Raw genomic sequence first — 23,800 nt, 5'->3', positions numbered from 1 at the left:
AGTCTCTAAGGTGTCACAAGTACTCCTTGTTTTTTTTGCTGATACAGAGTAACACGGCTACCACTCTGAAACCTGTGTAGCTGAAGTCATCTGAAGAATGTGAGAGCTTGAGGCCAAGTTGCAAGGCCCACGCTTTTCCTGAAAAGGTAAACCAGCCATCCACAAGAGGAGAAAGATGTCACTAGTTCGTATGTTTTGCTTTGTTTTTCTTTTTTTCAGAAATGGGAGCTCTGGGAGGGGACCCTAGTCTGAGAAATGGGAGCCATAGGCCAACTATAGGATGTGATCCTGGCAGCTACTGAGCATGTGCAATTCCCATTTAAGTCAATAAGAGTTAGTTGCCAGTGCTCAGCAGTGCTTGAAGTAGGTGTACAGTCTGCATGTCTGTATTCACTGGCATGAAGACAGTCTTGTTTGGAAAGAAAGGAGCATTGCTGTGATTGGTGTCATTGCTTTTGTTCTTTTTTCAAGATTCCTGTGGATTTGTTAATAGTGATAAGACAGGCGATAAAGGAGATCATTTCATTTGTATAAAATGAGACCAGTTCAAGGGCTAGATGAAATGCATTTCTCAAAGGAAACCTTTTCATAGTTCGCAAAAAGAAAAGGAGTACTTCCTTTGTAGCTCACGAAAGCTTATGCTCAAATAAATGTTAGTCTCTAAGGTGCCACAAGTACTCCTTTTCTTTTTGTGGATACAGACTAACACTGCTGCTACTCTGAAACCTTTCATAGTCATGCATCTTAGACTAGAGTGTCACTAGTACTTGTCAGTGAAGGAGGCACTGTCAATAGGAGTATGCTGTTCACTGAGAGAACAATGGAAAGGTGGCAGAGGCATTTGTGTATGTTTTGAAAAATAAAACTGTTTGCTGGCATTAGGCGAAAAAAATCATACAGATTTATAGTAATTCTTAACAGAAAGTTTATGATGCAGAAAATTTGGTGTTAAGTGTTTGACATTTTTTTGGCATTATATCTATCCTCAGAAAAGAAATATAAATGCTGAATTGAATGTGAATATTCAACCCAACCCCACCACACACACACAATAACCTTGTGATCACCCCACAACTCCTTTGTGGGTCAGGACCCCTACAATTATAACATCGTGAAATTTGAGATTTAAATAGTGGAAATCATAAAATGTTATGATTTTTTTTTAAAACCCCATGACCGTGAAATTGACCAAAATGGACTGAATTTGGTAGGGCCCTATCTATAGGGGAAATTACCAGAATTTGCCTTTTATCTGGGGAAAAAATGTAATAAAATAGGTACCATCTACTATTTAATATTTTCCATTTTCCACTTGCATTTAGCTTAAGTTAATATGCTTACATTTTCTAAATCCATGGTTTAATATTGAGGAATATCTGGTGAACAGTAATATACATATTGAAAATCAAAAGCCCCTTGTCTCTGATTATATTAGCTATTGTTCATATTAAAAGTGGCTGGATAGTATTCAGTAAGCAAATATTCATTGACTTTTGCAATTTTTAACCAATATTATTTGACTAATGTGTTTTTTCCAGTAGTCAACCAGCTCCATCGTTGGTCAGACTATTTATCAAATGTAATATTTATTGCATGATGGTAATATTAAACTATAGTTAATTCAGTGAATACTAATTTTGATATTTGACCAGATTTAGTTCAAAACATTATGTTTCAGTTTTCCTCAGATCAGTCTTATGCAGTGTTAGGACTAAAGCAATGTTTTGACGAGAGCATTATGACCCTCCTGTATAGTACAGGAGACGTACACAATCTTTGTTAAAAATCTTAACTTGAAGTTCTTGTATAATTTACAGTAATTAGTCCCACAAGGTACTGTGGTTGGATTTGACTCCAACAAATATCTCCATTCTATTAAAGGTATTTCTAATAAACAGCATAATAGTCTGGTCTCATGCTGGCAGCATGTTGTGCTGCTAATGTGCTGCAAAGAATATGTATAACTCTCTGTCTCTGTTGGCATGAGCTAGTGTGCCTCCTCTTCTAGTTAAGCTAGCAGAGCACCCACTGGGGAGTGCTTGAGCTCAGCTATTAGTCTCATCTCTGTTCTCTGTAAACTAACTGATACATTAGCATGCATGTTTTGTTTTTTTTAAGTGAGGTTTGGACAGTAGCCTTCACTGGGATATGTTTATGTGAAAACTAAAAGACAGGAAATTCTAGGAGTCCTTTCTAGGCTGCAAGAGATTGGGTACTGGTGGGAATGTGCTTAAAAGGATATCCTGTGACGACTTCTGATCCAGTGACTACAGAAACCCCTCCAGCTCCAGTGGATCTTCACAGGGAGAAATATTTAATGGCTTAGGAGGATGTCTAATTTGCCTGTTTGCTCTCCAGAGAAAGTGTTTAAAAATTGTCAAAAAAGGTGCTGGAGAAAAAAATGTGAGAGTTGAAATACTCCAAGATATAAGCAGATTCATAGAAACTAACTGCCCTACTCCATTAGGAGCCCCTGCCAAATCCACCCCTCTTTGTATCCCTTTCTAAAATGGGTAATGGGAGGTAGTCACTGGAAAGATCTAATGGGGAACCATTTCATTAAAAAAAAAAACCAAACCGTAATATACATTCTAGATTGTTTTATATGGCACATATAAGGTAGATTGGCAGATCAGTTAATGATGTCCTGAATGTTGCTGAGGATCATGCTTGGAAATGAATGTAGAACTTAAAATATATACCTGTATTAATTACCCACCATGCACCATTAACTGATAACTTTTTTTGGAAGGCTGCCCATATCTGTTTAAAGGGTTTGGGTCTTCCAGGGGAGGACATTGATTTTTAGGACCATTATCTAGTTCTTAGCAACACCTTTTTTTTTTTTTGGCAACGGAGAGATAAAATATGCCATTTATGTCCAGACCCGTCAAAAAGTTTCCCATATTTCATATAGAGACTTCAACGATTGGATGAAGATGTGCACTTTGCACCAAATGCCAAAAAATTAAACCCACTTTTCAATTACCTTTCAGGCATATCTCCAGCCTGAAAGAGGAAGGACAAAGTTTTTGGTTAAAGCACAGAACTGGGTTATATTTCTCACAGTTTTTCTTGAATGTGATATCCTGGCTTCCACTCATGCTACCTAGGCTACACACTCCCGGTAGAGGGAGGTCCACTTGGAGTGAGGAGGCAATGTGCGTGCACACAAACTTTGGTCCAACAGGAGGCCTAACTTACCACGTCTCCTTGGCAGTCTGCGCTGGCCAGAATTTAATGGTGCTTCCACTTGAGGGAGTGCCCCCCAATGAGGGAGGGGGTAGTTCTGCTTTAAACTCTCCTTTGGGGATAAATACTCCATGAACTCAGGAATGAGAAGGGTATAAATGGCACTCCCTGGTGCACCTGGGCTCGATGAGTCAAGCCCAGGAGCACTTCATCTTGCTGGGCTGATGTGAGGCTTGATTCGTTAATCTCTGTAAAGTGCTTTGAGGATTTCAAATGGAAGGTGCTATATATATGCAAAGCATTATTAGAGTCTCTACCATGCAGTCTTTGAGATGTATAATATACATTCTGTAGTATAGCAAGTACTCTCTAGGCATGGGTGTGAAATGCAGTGTTTAAAGCAGAGCTGGATAAACTATGGCCTGGGGGCCACATCCGGCTCTCCCAGATGTTTTAATCTGGCCTTTGAGCTCCCAGCGGGAAGTGGGTTCTGGGGCTTGCCCTGCTCCAGCACTCCAGCTGGAGAGCAGGATTGGGGTATTGCCCCCCTCTGCATGGCTCCTGGAAGCAGCGGCACATCCTCACTCCAGCTCCTACTCGTAGGGGCAGCCAGGGGGCTCTGCACGCTGCCCCCATCCCAAGCGCCACCCCTGCAGCTCCCATTGGCTGGGACACGCAGCTAATGGGAGCTGCAGGGGCAGCGCCTGTGTGCAGGGCAGCACACAGTTGCCTGGCCACGCCTCTGCATAGGAGCCAGAGGGGGGACATGCTGCTGTTTCTGGGAGCTGCTTGAGGTAAGCGCCGCCTGGAGCCTGCCCCCGACCCCCTCCTGTGCCCCTTCCCAGCCCTGATCCCCCTCCTGCCCTCCGAACCCCTTGGTCCCAGCCCAGAGCACCCTCCTGCACTCCCAACTCCTCATCCCCAGCCCACACCCCCAGCTGGAACCCTCAACCCCCAATTTCATGAGCATTTGTGGCCCGCCATACAATATCCATACCCAGATGTGGCCCTTGGGCCAAAAAGTTTGCCCACCCCTGGTTTAAAGGGAATTAGAACAGATGGTTCTAATGTAAAATGAAGTAGAAACCACAGCAGTAGATGATGTAGAGGAAGCTTTGTTAGAAATCAGAAATGCCAGTTTTTAGAGCATTGACATTTGACACATATTAGGTTGAGAGAGTTCTACCTGTTGGAAGAAGTAGAGTTGATGTCTTGGGATTTATCTGGGATTGTTTCAGGTTAGATGTTTTGCCTTAATCCTGAACTAGTCAAACGCTGACTGAGGGCCTCCTCCATCTACTCTTTCCTTTAGTACAATTAGCGAACACTTTTTATCAATGACAATCACAAAGTGCACCCAGGGTAAGAGATTTAGGTCCTTGGTAGGCTGGATAATCTTCCTAGATTGAAACAGATTCTAGGTTCTGAATGCCATTTCCAATAAATCCAAACATTTTCCTTGCAGTAGTTTTGGATGCTGCCTCTCCGTCAAGTGAATAGTCATAATCTTCACATCCATGTTTGAAATAGGCATTAAATTCATGATTGGACAAATCATAGTTTACATACATTTTTACATTAATAAATTCATTTTTAGTATTCTTTGGGCAAAATATGGAGTAGCCACCACGCTTGTGATACGCAAGATCTCGGGTCAGAAAAACACACACACAAATCATAGTGGAACCGTTAGTCTGTTAAATCTCCAAATGAGACATGAATTTCATATAAAATCAGGACTCCGGTTGTTTTTAAATATGCAGCCATAGTACATATAATGTGTCGTTCATTTGTCTGTTACGCGTAATACTAGTTATGCGTAATACTAATATCCGTAATATAGTCACGTAAAAGGCTTGTGCGGGGTTTTTTAATGCTTTGAAATGCAGCTAGTGTTCTTCCTCCTTTTATCCTTTCATTTGAACATCCAGCAATAGTGCTTGCCTGCACAGGTGCATACTTTCAAAGCACCATTCTCATTTGTCTTTATCACTTGGTCCATGAAACACAGAGGCTGTTTGCAGGTTACAGTTAACACTTTTGGTCCCTATTGGCGTCACGCTGAGAACATAGTCTACTATGAGAGCAGCAGATTAATCTTTTTTATTTCTCAATGACCTTGAATTCATTTAAGCTTTGTGGAAAGCTGGTTTCCTCAGGTAAACCAGGCAAACTCAATTATGGATGAGAGTAGCTCAGTAAAAATGTATCCCCCCAATTCTATAATAGTGTTTCCTTAAAAGTTCCCTTTTCTTGCCATTTTTGTGGAAATTATGGGCTAGGAGTTTGTCACCAATTGTAAAAAGGAGTAAATATTAGAAAATGTGATATATTTTTAATATAGTGTCAGGTAGAGGAGTTACTTAGGAAGACCATCCTTGCAATGTCCCTCGCTGACCAGTAGAGGATAGAGGGTTGGAATGATCCAGAACATCTATTCAAGAAAAAATGGATGTTGCATGGAGTTGGGTAAGAATTTTAATAGAAACTTTTTAAAGTAGCAAAAGAAGCTGAGAGGATTTCTGGTTAATGCAGGCTATAGTTTGTCAGCATATGCACAAGACGTGAGGCAATTTTAATTTGTAAAATAAATAAATTTAACATGTATTAACTACATTTTGTGTCATGATAGCCAAGTTGGCTGGTATTGTGGGTGCTGCCAAGGCCTGATTATTTTTCCTAATTTGTTTCCTCCAAATTCCTGCAGCAGATTATTAGTGCTTGTTGATGTGTTACATTAGCATCTCTCTCTTCCTCTCTTGGTCTAGGTATCTGTGCTCCAACACGCTAATTGGGAATAATATGTGTTGTGGCTAAATGTACTTTAGCTCAATTTGTATAAATTGGGACTCACTGTTCCAAGGTGAACTCCACAGGCCCATGGAATGAGGATTACAATGCAGTTTATGAATACAAAAATATCAGACCAACTAAGTTTGGTGCAACTGGAAATTTTATAATGCCTGCCACTGATTGGTGGCCGGGGGGAAAGGGGAGACACTGAATTCAGAATACCGTTTGGCATAAGGAAAGTGTATTGGGATGGGAGCTAGTAGACAGTGGGTTTTCTTCCATGGATAGGTGTTAATATTTTTGAGAAGTTCACAACTCTTTCATAGACCAAGGCCTCATTTTCCTGCCTTAAGCCTTCTATGGCAAGTATGGTTCCATTATTTTATAAATAGAGTAACTGAGATTTTACCTAAGTTTATTTCAGGCAGAGCAGGGAATAGAATCCAAGTCTTTGATTTGACAGACACAAGCCTCCTCCACTGAAGCATGTTGCCTTTCAGATTGACTGTGCTAAATGTATGTGCTGTTATGCTTTCTGTATTCATCAACCAACACACTGCTCCCAGAGTTAGCAGAAGAACCCAGGAATCCTGATACCTAACATTCCACTTCTGTCTCACAAATAGTTGTGTAATCCCTGTGTCCTCCTGTTGATGTTATTGAGGTAAGTGGATCTCAAGGTCCTGAATTCAAACCCTTTGGATGACCCATGAAAGAAAAAAGTGGGTGATTATGTAATTAAAGTCGTCATTGCAGTGCATACACACACAAGGAGCCAGCTATAGGGTTTCATGGCCAACCTTAATTCTGGCATTTCCTGACTTTTGAGTACTTGACTTTGCAACCTTAATATTCTTGTAACATAATTTTGTGTACGTAATACAACATATCTATGGCATCCCCTCTTCAAATTAGTATTTTCACAGGGACAGGAAATCTCAGGGCATTTCTAATGAGCTGCACAGCATTTAACATGTAGGCCATCAGTTTGAATTCTGCCTGCCTCAGTGAGAATTAAAAGTTGTTCCGATGTAATGAATGTTGGCCCCTCTATGAGATTAATTTGGTGCGTTTCAGTTCCTGCTCCAACATCATAAATTCAGCACCATGGTATGCACTAAGTGGCAGACTCGGCAGAGGCCAAGTTTTGTATGGACAATGGAGAGCGAACTACCCTTGTTGTCACTAGAGGAAGACTCTCCTCCTCCCCAGATCAGGGTTGAGGCATGCTGGCAGGGAAATGTGTCTGTACATGTAAAACAAATGACACTAACTAAAATAAAATGGAAATGGTACAGTAAATCTAGACAATGAAGCTCTGCAACTCATTTTAAGCAGAATTTAATTTGAAACCATAGTGTATTAAATTACATTCTTTGTTTAAAATTTTGCACTTTGTCCCTTCCCCTGCCAAATATAATTTTCTCTGGAACAGAGTGGAAATAGCCAAGAGGCTTCCTAGATTGGCTTTAATGCCACCCTTTGAATACATTTTTCAGAATTATAAAGGGGAGAAGTTCAGGGACAATGTACTAAGTTTTAGACCTGAAACTGGTTCTAAATAGGTGCTGAGGTCTACCAGTGCATGTAAGCTTGGAAGATTGGGGAGTAGACTTGCAACTTATTTAGCATTTAACATTTAATATACTTGCATAAACAGATGTCAGTATGTTCTTCAAAATAGCCACGTGACTGCTTTTTCTGCAGTGGGGGAGAAGTCTTTCATCAAAACCTTTATACAAGCTGTCTAAGAAACAGCATAAACATCATCATAAAATAAGAGAGTGAGTCATAAAATTAGTCCGAATAATGTAAATAAACTTAGCAAAGAGCCCTACTCTGAAAAGAATGATTTGGTTTGAGTTTCATGTACTTGGACAAAAACATTTTTAAAATCGTTGGCGTTTCCCCCCTCAGTTTTCTCTCTGTCCTCCCACGCTGTGACAGCTGCTGCTCAGCATTTTTCTTCCTCTTCATGCCCTTATGAGCAATGTTTTTGACAATTCATGTTGGGCTTGAGTTGAAACCAGTTGGTGCTCGTGCATATCATTACATCTGACAAGGGGTGAAACCAGTAATGCAACTGATTTGCACTGGAGCTCTGGTCATCTTAAGTATTTCTCACAAGTTTAGTCTTGGGTATGCAGCATAACCCATGTTACTCAGTACAGGAATAAGGTTACTTAGGCGAACGTTTTGGTCATTAAGGGTGGGCAGACCAGTTTGGATAAATAACTGAGAACAAACTCTCTTTTGAATTGAGACCAAGCATTTTTGAGATTCAAGAGTTTGGATAAGTTTAATTTAAATTTACTTTCTATCACCCAGGGCAAATCCCAATTTCAGCATTCTTCCCTTTATAATATAGGTAGATATGTGTAAAGTTAAGAATAACACATTACTAGGAAATTGTAAAATCTCATTTCTTTATCAAGGGGTCTGTTTCCTATGTGCTATGTTTAAAATCTAACATATAGCATGCTATTGTGCTTTTCTTTTTAAAGCAGGAGAAATCTTATAAAGACTGAAAACTCTTTGGGGATCCATCTTTTTTTTATTTTGGATTGCCCATCACAATGGGGGTGGGACCTTGGTCTCTGATTTGGGCCTCTATCCTTTTATAAATAGTAATAAAAACAAGTGTCTTCTGGTAAATGTCATTGGCAAAACCACCATTCAGCAAGGTCCACATATATTGACATAAATACTGTATGTTTCATATATACCAATACCTTATATTGTATGGTTTTCATCAGTGTGTATCTCTGAGATGAGACATTCCAACTGATAGTGGTATCCAGGATAAAATGTTTTTTTCTTTAATTGCAGAATTAGTGTTACTGATGCAAGTTTCGTGTCTGAAATAATTGATTTTGTAACATGCTTGCAGCAGGTGACTGGGATGTTTTCTTGAACACTGCCCAACACTAAATAAGCAAAATTGGACAACATCTGTGAATACTGGGAGAGCTTAAAAGCACTGACTGTAGAGAATTAAAATGGAGTGGTCTAACTTCCATCAGTATCTACTTGATTTCACTCATCTGCAACAGTTTAAGAAATAATTGGTCATGCAAGATTTGCACTTAGCTAATATTTTATCTTAATATCCACTGTTTTTATGTACTATACATATGCTTGTAAGACATTTTCCCAATCTTACTCCTTTGTATAATTTGGGATAACTTAACAAATAAGCACGCTGACTATAGAAGAAAGATTTAGGCTATACGGAAGTGCTTTATCTGAACAGATTAAAAGTCTGGCTAGGCTGGTGTTGACAGTGTCCTACATATTCAATGAAGAATGATCTTGAAGGAAAAAGGAAGATTAAGTCTGTGTGTTGTAAGGGAAATGTCTACAATCTCAAAATAATAGCTTCAAAAAATGAAAGATTATGTACTTAAATTGGCAAGTTATTTTACATTGAATACAGTCACTCTCTATTTTTAATACAGACAGTGCCACTTTTTTTGCGTGTACTTTTATATCTGTCACTGGCAATTTGACTCTCAAATTGGTATGCAGCTGCCATTAGAAGCCTTTGAATTGTCTTGCTGGCAAGACACTGCAATGCTGCATTATTTGTACATTAATCTAATAAGAGAGTTGTGTAAAATTACTGAAGGTAAATCAAATTACTTTACTTTTACCTACCTTTAGCAAGAAGCTGAGTCATGGCTGGTACTTTTTTGTTAACCTTGTCCTATAAAGTTTGTTTGAGACAGCAGTTCTTTCTAAAATCTGAAATGATAAATTGCCACTCAAATATTGGTGCAACTGGTAAGCGTTTGTGTAGCCAAAAGTGGAAGAGTCAAGGCAAATAGCGTTGCATGGGGCAGGCTTTCCTTCTGAAGGAACTTAGTGGAAAATATGCTGGATAGCAGGCTGCACATGGAAAAGACAGGTTTAACTGTGGTAAGATATAATTAATTAGTCTTCTGTTTATTATGTCCTCTAAGATTTCTGCTAATTTTTTGAACTAATACGTGATTTTCTGCACAGTCGAGCTTGTACCCATGTTGGGGGAGAGGGGAGAAGATAGCATGTAAATATATAAGGTAAATTTTCAGCATGGATGATATGGGCACCATCTGCACTTAGAAGTTACCCAGCTAAATCAGTTCTGCTGAAAATGTTTCCTCATATGGTTACAAAGCCTGATTTAACTCTCTTTTCTTGTATGCTTGTAGAAATTGTTTTGAATAAGCTTTCTTTGGAAAAAAAGTAGAGCCATGAATTAACTGGTGTGGAAAGACTAATCTTTATCATCCAGAAGTAGCTGCATGCATATCAGTGGTCACTGAAATTATGCTTATATTTAGTAGTTAGCACAACACTGGGATATGTGTCAGTGTGAGGCAGTGGTATTAAGAGTCTGCTTTATGCTTGGAATTCATTGTAGAGTAAAAGAATGAAACTAAATGCAAGTGTAACTTCCTGAATTTAGAAAAACTTTATTTGATGGTGGAATGTGTAGCTGAGGTGTGAACTATCAAGCAGTGAATTTTGCTAATAGGGGAGCCCAAAAGAAGTAATGTTTATTTACAATAGATACATAAACATAATAATTCAGAGTTTCTGAAAGATTTGTGATTAAAGTCAAGATTTCCATATTCTTTAGGTTCACTAATCCAGACTGTTGAGTTGAAAATCCTCCTACATGAGGGATCTACAGCGGACACTAGATATGACAATGATGGACGAATTAAAACGTCTAGAGTTTTTGGTACCAAGGATCAATTTGCCCCATTCTCTGCCATCTCTTCCCAAGTCTTTGGTAGACTTCAGAGTGCAGCAGCAGCAGCATGCTCCTACTCTACAGTAGCTAACTTCAGGCTTCTGTAAAAAATTCACAAGGCAAGAAATACTTTACTTATTTATTGGAATTTTACTGAAGCTTTCTATAGTAGTGGTGCCTGTACTGGCACAAGGTCCGATTTCTTGGAACCTGAGTGCAATTCAATCTCTTTGACAACGTATTGGTCTGAGGAAAGTTTCCGCCAGCTCGAGGAAAAACACTTCGATGCAAACCAGATGGTGGGTATATTTAGATTGTCTCCCTTTCTGAGTGTTTCTGATGCCTTGGAGGGTGAGGTCATTTTACTCTAGCCATAATTTTTAGTGGGTTTGGTGGTTGCAATTACCCTGGTCCTCACAAAGGCCTGTTCTACAGTCAGTCTTCCTTCTGTAAAGCTATTATTGGCCAAATTTCAGTGGCACATTTTGGGGAGGGAGTCCTCATAGGTATATCATCATAGACCTAAAAAGTTGAAATAATGTCATTGTACTCAAATGGTTCAAAGCGGAGTCCATGGGTCAGATCCTCAGCTAGTATAAATTGGTATCACTCCAGTAATTTCAGCTGTGACTAGTGATCCTGACATTTCATTGGACGCCAGATTCATTCTTAATGGATAATCTCTTCATCTTGGTCCAAAGGGGGATTATATGTTCTCCCTGTCAGTCACAGTACATATATACTAGATGACTCTGAGAATCCAGAAACATAAGACCAGAGGCACCCACTTTTAACCGCAGCTTGGATTCAAAGAGTTTGGATCACAAACCTGCTCAAGTTGTCAATGGCAAAACTTGCCACAAGTCTCTGATCTCTTGTTTCCAGCACCATCTTATCCTGACAGGTTGATTTGTGAGTGGGTATGGTCCCAAAAAACAAGTTATTAAAGTCTAAAAGAGAAAATATTTGCAATGGACAAACTGGATTGGAAAAAAAAAAAAACCTCTTCCCCTACTTTTGCTCATTTCAGAAGAATCTTCAATACCTTTTGAAGGCTTTTAAAATATTTTGTTAACTACTTTCCATTATTTTTGCATATACCTGCGCGTTTCCATTCTAATTGGGGTCAAAATTAGGAGTAGTTACATATTACATAGGATTATGTTTCTGCTTCAGGTGGACTCAAAAGTCTCTTGAGATGTAGCCAGACTCAGATGTCTTGAAATTTGCCTTTTTCTAGAAACTACTTCCGTCTGTGTTGCCAGTTAGGCAGAAATTCTCCTTAGTGTAGTTGAGGGTTTTTAGTCACATGATTGTGTAGATGATGTGCTACATTTTCTTCAGTAAGCCTAAACAAAAGACTGCCTGTTGATTTCAGTGCTTAGCATTTCCAGTAGTCTAATAAGAACAAGATCAGATGGGTGACCTTCTGTTAATTATTGATTTCCTCCCAGTTGCCACACTATTGTTTCCCTATTAGTTTTAGTGTTCCCTCTTGGAGTCTGACTGAAAGGCTTTATCTCCTAACTAACAAGATGCTTCCCTCCTGTCCCACTCCGGTAGCTATCTGGCTGCCCTCCTTGCCAAAGAGGGGAATCCCAAGAGATTACTATTTGTACTTTTTGCCCCAAAGTTTCTAATAATGGTGATGGAAATGATACAGTACTTTGCACTTCTGTAAAGCCTCTTGTCTAAGAATCTCCAAGTGCATCACAAATAGTTAATTAATGAACTACAATGGAAAGTAAGTTTTATTATACATGCTCCACAGATACATAAAGCTGACACATGGAGCAGTTACGTGATTTCACCATGGTCACACACAAATCAGTGGCAGAGAATGGAACAGAACTCAGCAACCTGACTCTCAGTTCTGTTCTCTAACCATTCACCCACACGTTCTATGACTAGGAGTGTACTTGGAACTCGTTAGATTGTAAATGATCTGTTCAAAATATATCACAGGGTAAGGACTATAGGGTTAAGTTTAAATTCTCTGAGAATTCTACTAAGCCCAGTGATATGGTTTAGAGGCAGCATTACTGATCTTTCTATTGAAGGGGCTATCTCTGGCAGACATGGGCCTCTTAACGAGCCCCTTGGTAGGAGACTTTTGCAAGGATTTGTGTTCTTTTACTAGGTGCTATAGGCAGGATACTTTCACCTCTACACATGAAGTGGTTGCTGCATTTCAGAACTGTAGTCCTCCCCCCAAAGTAACCCAAATTTCTTGACTGAAGGTTGCAGATAGTAGAATTTTTAACCTATAAAATTATACTGCATCTGCAGCGCAGTGTGAAGTTATATGAATCCGGAATGTCCTTCCCTGATTAGATCTGTGGAATTACCCTATGTATTTTGTTTCATTTGGGGATTGAATTTCATATTCTAGTTTCAGAGATCATTTTACGAAGTAGTTGATGATTTTTTTATTGTTAGGATCTTCTTTGTCTCTGAATTATATAGAAATCTCATCGGGGACAGAGGTGTGACACTGTGGGAGAAAAAAAGATTCTTGGCACTAAAAATTGTGGGTCAGTTCTTTTGTGCTACAGCCTGTCATTCAGGTAACAAGAGCTGCAGCTTGGGTTGGTGTATCTGAGGTGCAGATACATGATTCACAGGTAAAACCTGTACCGTCTTATTGTAAAAAGGGACTAGATACTCTTTGTTATGCATCACAGTAGTTTCTCTACTGTACTTATTGGAGGATATTGTAAATAATCAAAATATTGAGTGGAAAATACAAGCATGAAACCTGTTACTTGCTTGTTCTTTCAATAGGTCTTTGTCTTTGTTTTGGAAACTATTTCTTGAAGTCATGAGTTCCACGATTGTAACTTTTATAGATGCCTGCTTTCCATTTCTTCATAAAATGGTAACTCAATGCCTACCCTACCAAGAGGATGAGTGTACCAGATATATTATTCTGCATGCCTTTTCTTGATTAAGTTGTTACCCACATCCAAGCAGTTATTAAAGAGAAATGATGAGACTTAAAACTTTAAGGTCACAAAAATAGAATGAAAAGTTGTTTACTGTATTTTATATTTTTTCCTAGAAAGATTGTGCATTTGTACTTGAAAAACAGAGTGTATATATATCTTCACATATTTGTTTGAATATGCATATGGATATGCACAGTTTAACTCTGAGAGGGGAATGAACTGAAGTTTTATTGAAAATGTAAATCAAACTCAAAGGGGGTATGATGAATTTTGGAATGTGGGTTTCAAGTTTTTATGTACTCAGTGCATCAATCTTGTGTGGAGTCTTCTAAGCTGTTTGCTTATAATAGAGGAGTTTAATATAATTTAACTGGTTAAGTCTGTTGTAAACTGATTACAGCTAAGTTTTTCTGGTAATTTATTCTGAAGCAGAAAGTAAAGAAATAGTGAACTAGTGAGTCACAAGTCTGGTAAAAAACTGATCATTTCCATGGAGTGCTAAAGTCAAGAATAAGGCTCAGGTTACATGTGCAATAATTTAGTAAATTATTACAATGGGAACTAAAAACACTGAACTAGTCATTTCTGCTTAAATAAGATTGGGGTAAATATGCTTTTCAATTTGGAAAGTATGTTTTCAGCATGAAAGAGTAACTAAACTTGGCAGTTTCTCTTTGAGATTGACAACAATATTATAAGGAGCTTAATTGGCTCATTCCTGGCCACTCCTCCCCTCCCCCCCCCCCATGAGGTCAGCCACTGGTCCAACAGAAAGTCAGGTAGGCAGACTCCCTGAAATCCTCTAGAGATGTGTCCCCAGGTGTCATACACTCTCAGCAACTAGCCAGATCACCATAAGTGACCTGAACCGATTATCCTGGACCAGCGGCGGAGGCCGCTAACAGCTAGGAAGAATGCAAAGATTGTTACCTAGCAACTGGTTAGACATCCCCATTATTCCCCATAGATGAGGCCCTTGTGCAGAAATACTGCTAGGATAACTGAGCAGGGAGATGGGGCAGAAGGGTATCCTAAGCATATTCTCTGTGTATATATAAAGTCTGCTGCAGTTTCCACGGTATGTATCTGATGAAGTGAGCTGTAGCTCACGAAAGCTCATGCTCAAATAAATTGGTTAGTCTCTAAGGTGCCACAAGTACTCCTTTTCTCTAAGCAAGATATGTTTTCCTCATCGAAGACCAAAGGCAGGCAACCAGGCCATTTGATCCTTGCGCTGTACCAATAGGCTGCAATATAAATATGTCTGTAGATAGGGTGAAAACTGTTGATCTTTCTCTTGAAAAACAAGTATAACATGTTTCTCTGTCTGCATCTTTTTCTCCCACAGCCCCAGTGAAGTTTGCTTTTTTTGCTGTGTGTATGTGGGTGGGGTGGCTTCTTTTTGGATGGGAAAGCCACCAGCTGCTTAAAATCCCTCCAGTGATTGCCACAGAGCTCATTGCTCACCTGGCACATTTAAAGGTGTTCATAAAGGGTTGTGTCACCGCAGCGCTCAGAGCAGTCCAGCAAGGAGACATTTTATGCAAGTATAGAAAACCGAGCGGATCAAGTAAGCGTAACATGATTCCTTGTACATAATTCACAACTTTTTCTTTCTTAAAATAAGCGGAGCATGGAATCTTATGAAAGACAGAAAAAAGAAAAAGCCTTGTTAATCTTTCACATTGTTTCCCCCTTTACTACTCCGTGAAAGATTTTTTTTTTTAATCCATTTGATGGCTCTGGGGTAGTCTCATGCCTAGGACCCTACCAAATTCACGGTCCATTTTGGTAAATTTCGTGGTCATAGGATTTTAAAAATAATAAGTTTCATGATTTCAGCTATTTAAATCTGAAATTTCATGGTGTTGTAATTGTAGGGGTCCTGACCCAAAAAAAGCATTGTGGGAGGGGGTCGCAAGGTTATTGTGGGGGGGGGGGTGCGGTGCTGCTACCCTTACTTCTGCGCTGCTGCTGGCGGTGGCGCGGCCTTCAGAGCTGGGCAGCTGGAGAATGGCGACTGCTGGCCAAGAGCCCAGCTCTGTAGGCAGAGCTGCCGCCAGCAGCAGTGCAGAAGTAAGGGTGGCCTGGTATGGTGTTTATATGCTTACTTCTGTGCTGCTGCCTGCCGAGCTGGGCCCTCGGTCAGCAGCTGCCACTCTCCGGCTGCCCAGCTCTGAAGGCAGCAGTGCAGAACTAAGGGTGGCAGGGTATGGTATTGCCGCCTTTACTTCTGCACTGCTGCTGTGGGGCTCCGCCTTCAGAGCTGGGCGCCCGGCCAACAGCTGCCCCGTCCAGCCACCCAGCTCTGATGACAACACAGAAGTAAGGGTGGCAATACCATGACCCCCCCTAAAATAACCTTGTGACCCCCCCCCCCCGCAACTCCCTTTTGGGTCAGGACCCCCAATTTGAGAAATGCTGGCCTCTCCCATGAAATCTGTATAATACTGGGTAAAAGCACAGAAAAAGACCAGATTTCACAGTCCGTGGCACTTTTTCATGGCCATGAATTTGGTAGGGCTCTACCTAGAGATAGGCAAATTCAGAAAGACTTGGATTCCTACGAGGAAGAAGTCAGTGCCTGGAGATCTGTTACAGTCCAGAATAGAAAAGCCAAAAGATGAAGTTTGAATATTCACATTCAATTCAGCATTCATATTTCTTTTCTGAGGATAGATGTAATGCCAAGAAAATGTCAAACACTTAACACCAAATTTTCTGCATCATAAACTTTCTGTTAAGAATTACTATAAATCTGTATGATTTTTTTCGCCTAATGCCAGCAAACAGTTTTATTTTTCAAAACATACACAAATGCCTCTGCCACCTTTCCATTGTTCTCTCAGTGAACAGCATACTCCTATTGACAGTGCCTCCTTCACTGACACGTACTAGTGACACTCTAGTCTAAGATGTATGACTATGAAAGGGTTTCCTTTAAGAAATGCATTTCATGTAGCCCTTGAACTGGTCTTGTCTTATACAAATGAAATGATCTTCTGTATTGGCTGTCTTATCATTATTAACAAATCCAAAGGAATCTTGAAAAAAGAACAAAGGCAATGACACCCATCCCATCAATCACAGCAATGCGCCTTTCTGTCCAAAAAAGCCTTTCTTCATGCCAGTGAATACAGACATGCAGACTGAAAACCTAATTCAAGCACTGCTGAGCTCTGGCCTGTACAGACTCCTTTATTGTTTCATAGTTTTCCATACATTAGTAGCATTACACTACAGCACAGAATAACGTTTCCAGATAAGCAGTAGGAGAGAGAAAAGTTCACACTAGTCTATTCCAGAAGCTGTTAACCAGAGGGCCATCAGTGCAAGAGAGAATAAGGGATGTCTTTATTCGGCAGTGTAGTTACACTGGTGTGCTGGGGAGAGTACACAGTGACAGGTATATACCGGTTAATTTACTCCCTCCCTGGAGCAACGAGGAGACTGGAAGAGTGATTTGTGTCTGCCTCCCTTCCACATTTCTGCAGCAGCAATGGAAGAACACAGTGCCCCTTCCTGGACTGCAAACTCAGAATTTACCTCATAGTTTGTAGAGACTGTTTGTCATGCTGTCTGAAGTGGTTCACAACCATGAATTCCAACCTCAGTGCAGACTATCAAAAGCAGGGCAGACGCCCCAATCTGGTTGTATGTTCTGTAATTAGTTTTTACCAACCCAGTAACAAATGTGAACTCCTGAAGCACTAGAACAATCTTACCATGGAGTCATGGACAGCCTGCTGGGGCAAGCTGGACATAGTAATAGTTGGTTGCCATACACCAAAGATCACAAAAGATTCAGCTTGATTCCTAAGAGACCAGTGTCTTACCACAGGTCAATCTGTACCTCTGATCTTACACCAAGAACAAGGCTTGTAGCCAGTCCTATAGTAAACTAATGAAGAATTTATTATTTAGGAGAAAGAAAGGAGAGACTTATTGGCAGGTTAAAGCAGGCAACTATATATATGTGGATATATACACACATACACAAATGAATTATAGGCTATGGTTTTAAAAAGTGATAGAGTTGTAGTAACCTGTCAGTACTTTAATGTCTTGTAGGACTAACCCAGGCTGACCCTGAGGATCTCTGCTTCTGTTTTGCAGCTCCTGCCCTTTGAATCCAAACTCAAAAAGAGAGGAAATTAAGAAAAAAAATTATATCTTCATTTCCTTCTTCCAGAATTCAAGCTGAAGGGATGAGCCCTTTTGCATGTAGCCTTTTCATGAGTATGAAGGGGCAATTAACGAAGTCATTGTATTGTGATGTCCAGCAATTGCCCATTTAGTTTTGATAGCCAACCTACTGAGCAGGAGACAATCCCTTTTCACAGGATGACAGTTTCAGGGCTAACAGTTTTTTACTGCTATAAAGCAGAAACTTAAATATTATTGTATGAAGTATAATAAAGTTATTTCAGTGAGATTAATGCATGCAGCAATTTACAAGCATTTCATAAAGTCTAAACACATTGTTATAAGTTCAATACCCATCTTAATCATACTAACACACAAGTGAGCTAGACTGGTTTCTAGCAATGAATTTTTCAGGGCTTGGCTGAAGCCTAAAGCCTTGGAAAGAGTCGGCACCTGGTTTGCTAGCATCATGCTATTATTAAGCAAGTCAGTTTAAAAAGTTGGAGTAAAGGAACTTCAGACATTTCAACTGTGCATGATTTTAGAGCAGCCTTGAAAAGATTGCCAATGGTACATGATGTCAGCAAGTGCCTTAGCTGTTTTTCCTGTAAATAGTCTACAATAAAAGCAATATTTTTAATTCAGAATGCTATATAATTTCCAGTGAGCATAATATCATCCATAATGCAGCTATAAACCAACAGTTTTCAATGAATATAACATGGTGGGCCACAAAAACCAGTTGCACAATGTTTAATAATAATAATTGTGACTGTGATGAAATATTTGAGATAGTTGCCAAAAGTTTGCACTGCAGCATACATGTTGTAAGAGAGGTATAAGTGGAAGAAGAGCTGACCTTGATTTTTTTAAAAATAACCTTGCATTTGATAGTTCATGCTAGTTTTGATTTCTTTCTAAAAGCATTTTACTTCCTAAAAAGTGCAATTTTAATGACCCGAAGATGGTTTTTAATGGTGAAGTAACACTTCAGCCTCCTTGTCTATTGTGTTTCTGGTGAAACTTCAACAGAAGTGCCAATTGTGACAGCAGTTTTTTTTAAGTACAGTGGACACCAGTCCAGTTCTGCACAGTGAATTTGACATGTAACAAGAATGCAGTCTAGTGTACTACACATGATTGAGACTGGTGGGGCCTGATCTCCACAGTCCTCCATTGAGACCCGTTGAGTTAATTTAGGTCCCAATTTAGCATGAGGCAGAGGTAATTGCAAGATAGGGACCTAAGTAGGGGAAAATTCTGTATCCTATCACTAACATCTCAGACTTTCCAGTGACTTGTTTGGTGTCACAACTTTAACATTAGGGGAAAAAACCTACCTGTATTTAAATAATCAGTTTGCACATATACCTCAATATGCTTGCAAAATAGTAGCTGACTTTCATTTCAAGAAGTAGAATTAAAGACAGAATATGCTCTTTTCACTACTGAGATGTTATTACAGTCTATGGAGAAAAATACAGAGCAACATCTTTTAGAACTGTGAAAGGAATTCTTTCAGGCAGCTATTACAGGAAAAGCCATGTCAGTATCCCTTTGGTCAATTGATGCAGGCCGGTAAGACAGGTTTCAGAGTAGCAGCCGTGTTAGTCTGTATCCGCAAAAAGAAAAGGGGTACTTGTGGCACCGTAGAGACTAACAAATTTATTTGAGCATAAGCTAAGAGTTCTCCTGCCTCTCATCTAGTGTTGAATTTCTAGTTCCAAGGTGATACTCTCATGAGGAACAGACTCTCGTGGCCAACACAGAGGTCTGCTCTCATTGTTCCCCATGCTGTGTATAAGATTAGGGATAAGAAATGTTCAGACAATGCTTCAGTGTTTGTCAAATCTTTCCTTGTAAATCATTATTTTCATTCAGTGCTTATAACTAAATTACAGATATACTGTAAATGCTATGCTAAATTGTTTTTGGTAACAATACTATAGATACTATTTTATGGTGTTGCTATCACCAGCAGGAGAATGAATTTGTGTGGGGGGGTGGAGGGTGAGAAAACCTGGATTTGTGCTGGAAATGGCCCAACTTGATGATCACTTTAGATAAGCTATTACCAGCAGGACAGTGGGGTGGGAGGAGGTATTGTTTCATATTCTCTGTGTGTATATAAAGTCTGCTGCAGTTTCCACGGTATGCATCCGATGAAGTGAGCTATAGCTCACAAAAGCTCATGCTCAAATAAATTGGTTAGTCTCTAAGGTGCCACAAGTACTCCTTTTCTTTTTGCGAATACAGACTAACACGGCTGTTACTCTGAAAAGTGTAGGCTAAGTTTATCACTTCCACTTTATAGGCTCTTCAAGTATGAGTAATTCTACAAATCATTGCCACGCATGTGCCAGAAATGCAATATTCATTATAAAAATGAACATATGCACTTCGGAGAAACATAACCTTTTATTTTCCAGGTTGTTGTATCAATGGTGTATGAGTACCCTGGTCTTACATTTTTTGTATTGGGATTGAATTTTTGAAAATTTTTAATTTTATTTTTTGACATTTAGTCCCATATTCTTTTTCTGTTCATAAATTTTATTAAGAAAGGATAACACAACAATGAGGCAAATACAGAAGAAAATTTTAAGTAGGAATGGAAAACCAGGAGCAGAATAATACTCATGGAGTTTTTAGGACAGTTAACATAAAATGGCTGAATTAAAATTTGATCCAAAACTCAATAGGAAACTGTAGAAAGAGATAATGCAGTTCTAAATTCCATTGTAATGAAACGGAAACTAACTCAGAGCACATTCACTGAAATATAATCATGTAATATGCACATGCCTGGACTCTGATTGGTTGACACCCATTAGCAAATCCAGGTGCAGGGATTTTCACAATCACAGTACATTTATTATACCATTATACTTGAGGGTGCAAGTTTCTGTACAGACCTATTTAAATCCAAACAGTGAAAAAATATTGTACTGGCCTTGTAGGTAGTAGAGGAACTACATTTTATGACTGATATTCATTTAAATAATGTTAGGAGCAATGTGATCCCATCCTGCAGAAACGTCCTATTCCTTCAGAATGGTGAGAGGCCTCAATTTCCATTGATGCAAACCTGGTTGAGGGTTCTTTGCTCTTTGCAGGATTAGGCCAGTGGTGAGCAGTTAAGGTGTGTATTGTTTGAAGACTGTTTCTTTAACACTCAGTCCCATTAGTGCAGTGGTGCATGTACCCCCGTGGATACTCAGAGGTCTTTCAGGAGTACATCAGCTCATCTAGATATTTGCCTAGTTTTACAACAGGCTACATGAAGCACTAGCGAAGTCAGTGCAAACTAAAATCTCATACAGACAATGACTTGTTTATACTCCTCTACATACTATACACTCAAATGTAAGTACAATATTTATATTCCAGTTGATTTATTTTATAGTTAGTTGGTAAAAATGGTAAAGTAAGCACTATTATGCTTACCGAAGTGCTAGTGTGCTGTGACATTTCTGTATTTTCATGTCTTGATTTTGTAAGCAAGTAGTTTTTAAATGAGGTGAAACTTGGTGGTACGTAAGACAAATCAGACTCTTGAAAGGGATAGAGTAGTCTGGAAAGGTTGAGAACAACTGCACTAGTGGGAGTCAGGTGCATGTACTGATGGCAGAAGAGACCCCACCACCACTTCAGGTCATAGTGGTTGAATCATATTTTTGTTTTGGAAGAATTAAATCCTTGAAACTGTGACTCTTGACAACACACACAGTCAGTTCTTGTGGTCTGGGGTTTTGACACTTGAAGATTACTAACATACTTAAATTTGTATTTGGATGACTGGAGGATATTTTTTGCTTTTTAAAAAACCATTCATAAATACGTGTAATATATAAAACAAACCCTGCCTCAATATATTTTATACCCGAGAGACTGCATCGTTTGAATTAGGCTTTTATTTCTGTAGGGTAAATAGTGTGCATTTCTTTCTTCTCCATGAGTATATTTCTTTAAAAAACAAAAAGAAACAAACAAAAAAAACCCCTAAAAGTTATTTCTTTCCTTATTTTGTACTGTTAAAAGTAAGCCAGTGCTTTAAAAACGTATCCCTTGACAGACTGAAAAATAAGGTCACTATTATTATTTGACAAATAGATAGCTTAGAAGGTGATATTGTCTTGTTGTTTTTTGTGCTTTCCTGTCTGTTGCATCCACCTATTGGATTGACGGCCCCAAAGCTGACATTTAACCATGAAATGAGCAGTGACAATGCAGGCTTCTGCCAGCCTTGTTATCCTTCCACTGTGCCTCATACCTGAACTGGAATAATTGGTGTGGGAGGCTAATCCATTATTTGGCCTCTCTGCTGAGACAGCAAAAAGGGTTCTTATTTCGATGATAGTTTGTTATGTGAGTACATCTATGGGAATTATGCCAGCTTATTTCAAAGAGGTAACTGAAGAGCCAGAAGATGGTAAGGACCTTAGTTGGGTCATTACCAAGCTTAGTTATAGCTGAATTGGCAACTTCTTGATAAAATCTTAAGTAATATACTCAAATCAGCAGCTGTTCTGACATTACTGTAAGGCAAACAAGGATTGGACTTCATAGCCAATTAAATGCTGCAAATATTTTTATTAGAACAGTTGCATCTCTCAAATTGGCTACAATACATACTCAGCCACTAGTTCCAAATGCTGAAATGTTTTTGTAACCACTCGAAAAAACCTCCTCTGAAAAGTATTGCTTTAAAAAATTCCTTTGCTGCTTGTTTTATTTATTAGAGACTGACATTTGCTACTTCCTCAGATAAAAACCATCAGGATTTTTTCTTGTATTGGGTCAGGCATTGTGCTTTGTGGCAAAAAAATGTGAAGATGACAACAGATAAAATATACCTGACTAGATTCATTTAGCTGAGACCTAGATGCACAGGACCAATGACTAGCTGATTAGCAAGCATCCTAAAGGCTACAGTTGGTTGTAAAGAACGTTTTAAGGCTGTCAGAGTATTGTGGTTGGGTTCCTCCCATTAGCCTCTTAAATCTCACAAGGGAAACCAAAAGTCTTACTTCCTGTCTGCCTCTAAGAAGTCTTATAAGGCTGGAAGTGATGGGGCTGAGAGAATGCCTTGATGAGCCTCCAACCTCTGTTGGAATGGGGTTGGAAGGTTTCTGAATTACCTTCCTGAAGGTCCCAGCATTCTTACGCATTTACACTGGATGAGCCCTTCTGTTTTGGTTTCTTGTTAAACTTACTGTTAACATGTAATTTTAGGGTTTTATAATGGCTGGGATTTGTTTGTAAGGGTTTTTGCACTTAAATTGTTTACGTGAATTTGTAACCCTTTGAGTCACGTTTATAATCTGGGATTGACCGTTCTTTCTGTCCCATCTTAAAACAGTCGAGCATCTGTCTTTTTAAAAAAAAAGATTTTCAAACTATTTTCATGTTTTGGTTAAAGGTTTGGGACAATTCTCTCTTTTTTTTTTTTTAGGTCATTCGTCTCTAGATTATATTTGTCATTAAAATTATAGAAAAAAAGCATGATGGGGAGTGAATTCTCATAGTAACACCTGTGAGAACAGCCTGGAGCCAAAATTACATGACTGGGTTATTGAATTCCTGGATTCTCATTTTAAAGGAGATCTAACAAAACAGCATATAATTAAGTATTAATTTTGCAAAGATTGAAAGGGATTTTGCAAACTCTGTTTCCATTATTCTGTCTACCTCAATAAAGGAAAAGAAAAATGACTTAAATAAGGCTGCATGGCTCTTATTAAAAGAAACCCAAACTTACAGAGCTTTAGATTTTAATGTAGAAATGCTTTTAATTTTGGAACAAAATTCATTTGTCTCTCCCCCCGCCCCCCACTAACAGATAATCTATTCTGTTATCATGGCGGAATCTTTCTCATGTGTAGATATATTTGTGTGAATTTAGACCAATGAAGTTGCTTGAAAGGATGTTTGTTTTAATACTAACTAGTTCATGTATAAACATCAGATACTTTTAATA

This window comes from Eretmochelys imbricata, chromosome 7 (genome assembly GCF_965152235.1).
Source record: "Eretmochelys imbricata isolate rEreImb1 chromosome 7, rEreImb1.hap1, whole genome shotgun sequence".
Taxonomy (NCBI): Eukaryota; Metazoa; Chordata; order Testudines; family Cheloniidae; genus Eretmochelys; species Eretmochelys imbricata.
This window is presented reverse-complemented; position numbering follows the sequence as displayed.